This window comes from Adelges cooleyi, unplaced genomic scaffold (genome assembly GCF_023614345.1).
Source record: "Adelges cooleyi isolate 19-005CV unplaced genomic scaffold, UGA_ACOO_1.1 ACOO_flye_CR_arks_rails_tigmint_CR_PRNA_2, whole genome shotgun sequence".
Taxonomy (NCBI): domain Eukaryota; kingdom Metazoa; phylum Arthropoda; class Insecta; order Hemiptera; family Adelgidae; genus Adelges; species Adelges cooleyi.
The window spans coordinates 8687356-8694695 of record NW_026095860.1 but is presented as its reverse complement, the minus strand read 5'-3'; positions in this window follow the sequence as shown (position 1 = coordinate 8694695).

Below are 7340 nucleotides of genomic sequence, written 5' to 3'. Positions count from 1 at the left end.
CTATGAGGGTTATAAACAACTTTTATAACTAATAGTATAATAGTTAACTTATATACTGTTTTATTTTAACTCTATGATACTATGTATATTATTAATATCATATTGGACAATAAAAATAAACGTTTTAAACACAAAATCTTTTGGTTAAGAATTAGTATCATATTTAGTAGTTATATCATAAGTCGTATTCGTTATCTAATCCTTTCATTTTTATAAATATAATATATACTGTTATAGTTCTATTTTAAACACTTTAAACTGTATTTGTTTTGATTTTAGTTAAGTAACGAGGAGTACTGTTTAAGTATGCCGGCAGTGCATTAGCACTGTTGCTGGTGTGCTGGGCAGAAAATTAGCCGCCATCCCTCTTTACAGTGATTGACTAACCACTTTTGGGACGAACTTATCCCAAAAGCAAATTTATCGAGAAACCGACTTATTGGTAGCTTTAGGCCTTCGCCTGTTAAGCTACATGATGATATTATTTTCTTAAAATCGGTAGCAACTTCTAACCCATTTATTATTTAAATTTCATAGGTGTAAAACGTCAATTTAGTTTTCATTAAAATATTCATAAAACATTTGGGTTTGATGCTAACCATAATCTAACATCATAATATAAAATTTACATTATTAAATTAAATAATAATATATTTTAATTTTGCTGAACAATGACCAATTAGCAATTACCAATTAATAGTATTTAAGAACATAATAATGGTTCTTGTTCCTAAAAATAATTTTTCTATTTTCCAAATATTTTATTTCAAAAACCACATAAATTTTTTTTAATTTTACCAATTGAAATTTTACAGTAATCAATAGCTCAAAGTTGAGTTGTTTGGAAAATTATGAAATTATTAACTATTCTTATAAAAGTTAATACATATTTTTTATTAGATATTATGAAAACAAATATATAAAATATAAATACAATATAGATCCAATTTTTTAGTTTTTAATTACATAATATTGAACAAAGAAATTACACAGCGGAATATTTAAAAGTTAGGCAATGAACAATAGTCTGAAAATAGATGAAAAAAACTTACAAAAGAGTGTTGAAGGCAATCCCCCCTCATCACGAGCATGCATGAAAGTTATGACGTATAGCCTCCTCACATATTTTTTTCTAACTTCACAACATCTGGAATTTAGAATTCCATATCGACTGTCTAGAATCTAGATCAAAACTATCTCGAAACACTTTTTCAGGAATCTCGAGAAATGTATAGTCATGAGCGTTATGAGTTTTTTATAATGTTGAATATTTCCGATTTCTGATAGTTGTTATTGTGAATAGGTAGTTATTTATAATTTATTGTGTATAAAGGCATAGAGCTAGAACTTGGGAGTACTGTAACTAGGTTAATGCTTGATATACTTGATTATAAATTATACATATTATTTTTTTCTTACCTACATAGTTGACATTTGGCAACATATAAGAAACGTATTGGTTAGGTTAGGTTAACGGTAAAGTATTTTTCAAAATATTTACTGTGCAAAATTTTTAATTTACAACAATTTTTTCGAGACACATTGGTTTTGATTCGTACAAAACTAGGTATTTTGATATAAAAAAAAAATTGTAATTTTTTCTATATAAATGACTGTGATAGCCTGAAAAAAAATAACCAGTAAAGAACCCTCATTTCTGGATTAATAGGTATACACTATATTTTAAACTTTAAGCTCTAAATTAAGATTTTTCGAAACTGCCTATACTTAATAAATGTGTGGGTGGGTCTTTAGTTATGTAAGTTATGCTTAACATTTCCGGCGTTTCCGACCATACTGGTAATTTTCGTTGTTTTTGAACACACCCAATAACCCTTGGAACATTTAATTTTTATTTATGTCACCCCTACCCGAAATCCAATCCCAAAATTAAGAAGGTATAGATAAACATCTAATCTTTCTGTTGTAGTAGGTGAAGTCACTTTGCCCTGTCTGTTACTCGCAATCCTTAATCTTGGCTCCAGTTTTGTGTTTACATAGCGTACAGCGCACTTGTTCTTTGCCCTTGGTTGGCCATGCCCTTTTGACCAGCCTGCTAACCAAATATTTAATAACCCTTGATTAAATTGTCTTTATACACCATAAATCTACATACTATGTCCAAAATCCAAATAAAAATAGGAGTTGGAAACATTCTAGAATGTTAACGGATTTAGAAAAAAAATTTCCAATTTGTAAAAAAATGTCACCTTAGGCAACATACCAATGTTGCCTAAACCTTGTACCGGCTCTATATAGATTAAGTAAAATATGAAACTGCAAATTATGGTTGAGTACCTACACACAATTTATCATCGCGTCTACATTAAAATACTTTTTTAAATACTTACTACTTTAATAAGTACTTAACAACTCATAATATATTGCGTAACAAACAATTCAGATTAATGGAAGTAAACTGTTTGTCGCAATTAAATAAAAATAATAAAAATATACTATTGATTCGAAAAATTATTGTTGTAATGTAAAATGTATATTTAGATGTCTTTTCGTTTTTATAATAAAATAGATACCCGTATCCATACTGTCGCCAATGCTGACTTTGTAATAATTAAAATAATTAAATTTAAGTTAATATTGATTAATTTAAACTACATGATTTTGTAATTAACTCGTATACAGTTAAGATTTGAGGAATGCAACGAATCTTTTATATTTTTAAATATGATATGGTAACTGGTGATATTTATTCATTCAACCCTTGATGGATATAATAAGGCATTTGAAAGCGAGGTAGATAATATTATATTAAGATAGGTATTATTTTAAATGATTTTTCAAATCTAAACAACAACAGTGTTAATTAAAAAAATATCATTAATATCAATACATGGCGCATTGTATTATTATTATAATTTATAACGAAGTACATATACTCGTAAGTACACTTATGACTTGTAGAGCCAAGAATGCACTTATTTGCATTGGAATTTTGTTTCGAAAACAGCACGTGGCTTATTTATTAATCGTCGTATTATTTCAAGCGTTTTCAGCGCACTTATTAAAAATTTTCAAGGTTGTAGAATTGACCAATATTTAATTATGTCCGTATAATATATATTATTTAGCAAGGAAGTTGTGTGCTTCCCAATATTATTAATTAAAACATAGTTAACCCATTAAGAACTTAATTACTAACATGGGTTATTTTTTATTTTACCTATACACTTGAGTAAACACACTTTGTTGTCTTAAAAGTTTACTTTATTTTTTACTGATACGGAGGCTCTAACTTAAGAAATGACACATACATAGGATGTATAGGATAACATAAAACTAAATTATACTATCTTGTCTAATTGCACTATTAATATAATACTTATATTATTGAATTTTTTAAAGTAAGTTAATAAATGTATTAAAAAAATATATTTACAATATAAGAAGATATATTGTAACTAAAACTATCTAACTCTCTTGGAAATGGCTATATTTCTATGCATACTAAAAGTGTTACCACAAAGAAGTTACGTGATATTTTATTATAAAGAGGAAAATACATCATGAACGAAATACTTTATAACCCCTATAAAATATTTTCCCGTATATTTTGGAATACGATGTCTAACTATAGGAGTAGACCTAAAGTAAATAACAAATATAAAAAAATGTACCCATAACTCATTTGTAAATATTTGAAAACGTCTGGATTAAAACATTGCATATAATTCGTTTACTATAATAAAGTTAGGTTTTGTTTTTGGATATCAATTTTTAGACTATTTTGATAGAATTCGTGGACGTATGTCGTATAATATATTTATTTATTAATTGTAAAAAGGAAGTACGCTATTTACGGTATAAATATATTATAATTTCATTATTGATAAAACAATTACAATATGGAAGGAAACCGGGAAAGAGTTATCAGTAATCGTTAGGGTAGATGTCATTGGGTATTAGATTCACATTAAATGTTATTTCTCTTTTATTTACATACATTAAGCAAAACATCAAACAAAATATGGTTTTATTTATATGATTAAGATTTTTTACTGTTTACTACTACATGTTACTACTAGTGAGGTTACGCCCGGTTATATTATTATAATTTATACAATTTTTAATCAGATATAAATAGATTATAGAACGATTTATTGCGTATTGTATAATAACAGTATCAAAACGATTAACGGGAAATGAATGTTCTTTTAAAACGCGACTGAACCGACAATTATTGTTTAACAATTGACAACACGATGACACATCGAGTGCCCAGTGTGTTCCCATAGTAACAATTCTTTCAAAACACCTGTTCTTTTTCACCGCCCAAATTTAAAATGCAACCCAATACGCACGTTTAAATAATTATTAAAGTGTTAAATACTGAACATTTTTTTGGCGCATTTTCATCCAAGTCAACTAACATACTTATTTGCCTATTTCACTGGTCGTTAAAAAAAACTAAGTTACTATAAATTATTTTTAGTTAATTTAAAATTTAACAAACTGGTTGTCAATTAAAAATATCGTTAACAGTGTTTTTTTAAGTATTTACATAACAACAATATATTAATTTAACTACAGAAAATTAATGAAAAATACAAATAAAAAGAGTATTCTACATTTTAAGTTTTTAATAATTTACCCCCTTCCCTTCCTAACATCCCTCAGATAACTGGATACCTTACTAATACAATGGTACTGCCTACATTATATATTTAACCATGAAAACAAAATTTAAATTGTTTGTACAACGCATTATAATAATAACGTATATTATGTTCAGGTAATCGTATTACATATAATGATCATAATGCGTATTATTGTCAACCGTAAAAATATTCTTTACAGACAAAAGTTTACAAAAAAATAATATAATTCTTGTTTTGAGCGTACATTGTACAATCTTGTACCAAAATAGTGTAGTCAGTAATACAATGTTATTATGCATTCATATCTCAATTTTTTTCCTCATAGCACGTTTTATATGTTATTTTGTTTTTATAACGTTTCACGTAGAAAAAGATAGCTTAGCGTAAACAATTTTTTTGCGAAATCACATATTGATAACGACATTCCAAAAATGCCGTCAATTAATAATCATATTGCTCTTTACTGCGCATGTTGATCGGATAGCCCGAGATGATAATAAAATATTAATGTTCGAGTACTATTATAGTATAATATAATATTATAATATCACTTCATAGATAATAGGCATCTACATCTGCCTATTTTTTTTTATCGAAAAACAACTCAATTCTAGTTTTAGCCGTTCTCTGAAACGCGTAATACGACAATAATTTTGAAAACACTATCAAAAGCGCTCAACAATCTTCGCTATAATACTGTTAATACCAATCAAATTGATTCGGACATGACCATTTTCTGTGAAAACCTTACCTTTTCTTTTTCCGTAAAAAAAAAGTTACAACTCAAATTAGTCGACGAATTGCCTAATAAATAGATATCACATCAGTAGAACAAGATTTGAATGAGTCATATAGTCTATAGAAGTTATTAATATTCAGGCCAAATAAAGAAACAAACAAAATAGAAAAGACAAATTTGATCAGCTACATTTTAGCTGCCTAAATAAACGTCATGTAAATCATATTACATCTCAGTCACACGCATCAATTGATAATTTTATAATTCGAGAAAAATTAGTCGAAATAAAATGCAAAAAGCTTAGATTCGCGGCCGGGGATTGAACCGTAAAACCGTCGCACTAAACATACCAGACACGATCATTGTACGTCGTAACATTGTACACAAAAAAGAATTGTGCATCTAGCCTAAAAAACATATCCCTATAAAATTGGTGATCTGGCTTTTCATCTATTGTTAATGACTTTTATCATAAGATAATTGGATATGGTTTATACTTCATTAAAAAAAAAGTGTCTGGCTTAAGTACATAATAAAGTCCATATATGATCTAGGTTCAAACCTATACCACTGAATTTGTATATTTTATTGTTTAAACTTTTATATTCTTTTATCAAATAAATATTATTAAATTCTATACATATTATTACATTCTATCATCTATGTATAAAAATATAAATTTCACCTTTTAAACTAATTGGAAAAACATTTCGTACCTACACGAGTTTATTTAATTTGTCTAAAAATTAAGTCCTGTATGATTCATTTAAATCTTGAATCTACTAATGTGACATTTTATTAATTTGAATTGTAATTTTTTTTTTTTTTCCAAAAAAGGATCTCACCTTATTGATTTAGTTACGTCATTGGTAATAGAATTTGTTGGCTTTTATAAAAAAAATAATAACATTTAATTAGACCAAAATCTAATGTTTAATTACTTAAACGTTATAATTTTAAAAAATGTCAAATGTTATATGCTACGTACTTAATGGTCTTGATAAAAAAAATAATAATGTGATAAGAACTGAAAAAAAAGAATTCTGTGTGTCCTATATACACTACGGTCTACACTAATTTATTTATTTATTTAATTGTAATAATTAGTTTTTAAACGTCATTACTTCAAATATGTAGTTAAAAAAAGATTTATACAAAAAAAGTTGTACAAAAAGATTATTAATAGTATATTTATACAAATCAAGGCTCTGGGGGTGAATATCGCCCTGATCATCCCCTGTAAATACGCCACTGCTCATTAAACGCTTTAAACTCTTAGTATGTTTTAAACTTGGCTTGTTGATTATAGTTTTCGCAAGTTATAATTTTCATTAAGTGAATAGTAGTATTCTGCATTAATTCATTGAATCAAAAACAAATATCATGTTCCTGACTTTTGGCATGTTAGCGTACTAATATAAAATTTAAAAACCTTTAAATTTTAAATGTTTAAATTAGTTCTTACAATCGACTGACACTCCCCCAAACACTGTTTATGATTTCACAGGTCTAACTTTTTACCATGCTTGTTTGTTGTGTGATTTATTATGCCGGGTTAACACAATGATATTTTTTTGTTATAGGTACACCGTACATCGCGAAAGGTGCTTTCTTGAGAGTTTAATTGCTTATATTTCTATTATTATTTATTAATGGCTTTATAAAAACAAATATAAATTATTTCAACAACAAGACTGCCTACTTTAAAATGATTTACTGACTGTTGCAGTTGCCTACCAGCCTACATGTAGTGTATGTCAAATCAAATTATTTATTACTTATTCAATATGCATCCTTATAACTCCAGCGCCCGTATATTAGAATTCAGAAACGTCTAGCGATGATTAGTCTTGTATAAGGGTCAATCACCTACGGCTATTAAGTACGACAGCAGGACACATCAATTTGCTAGATTTAGCACATAAGGATTTTCAATTTCCGACTTCTCGTATTTTATTTTATATTAAACTAATCATGTAACTACC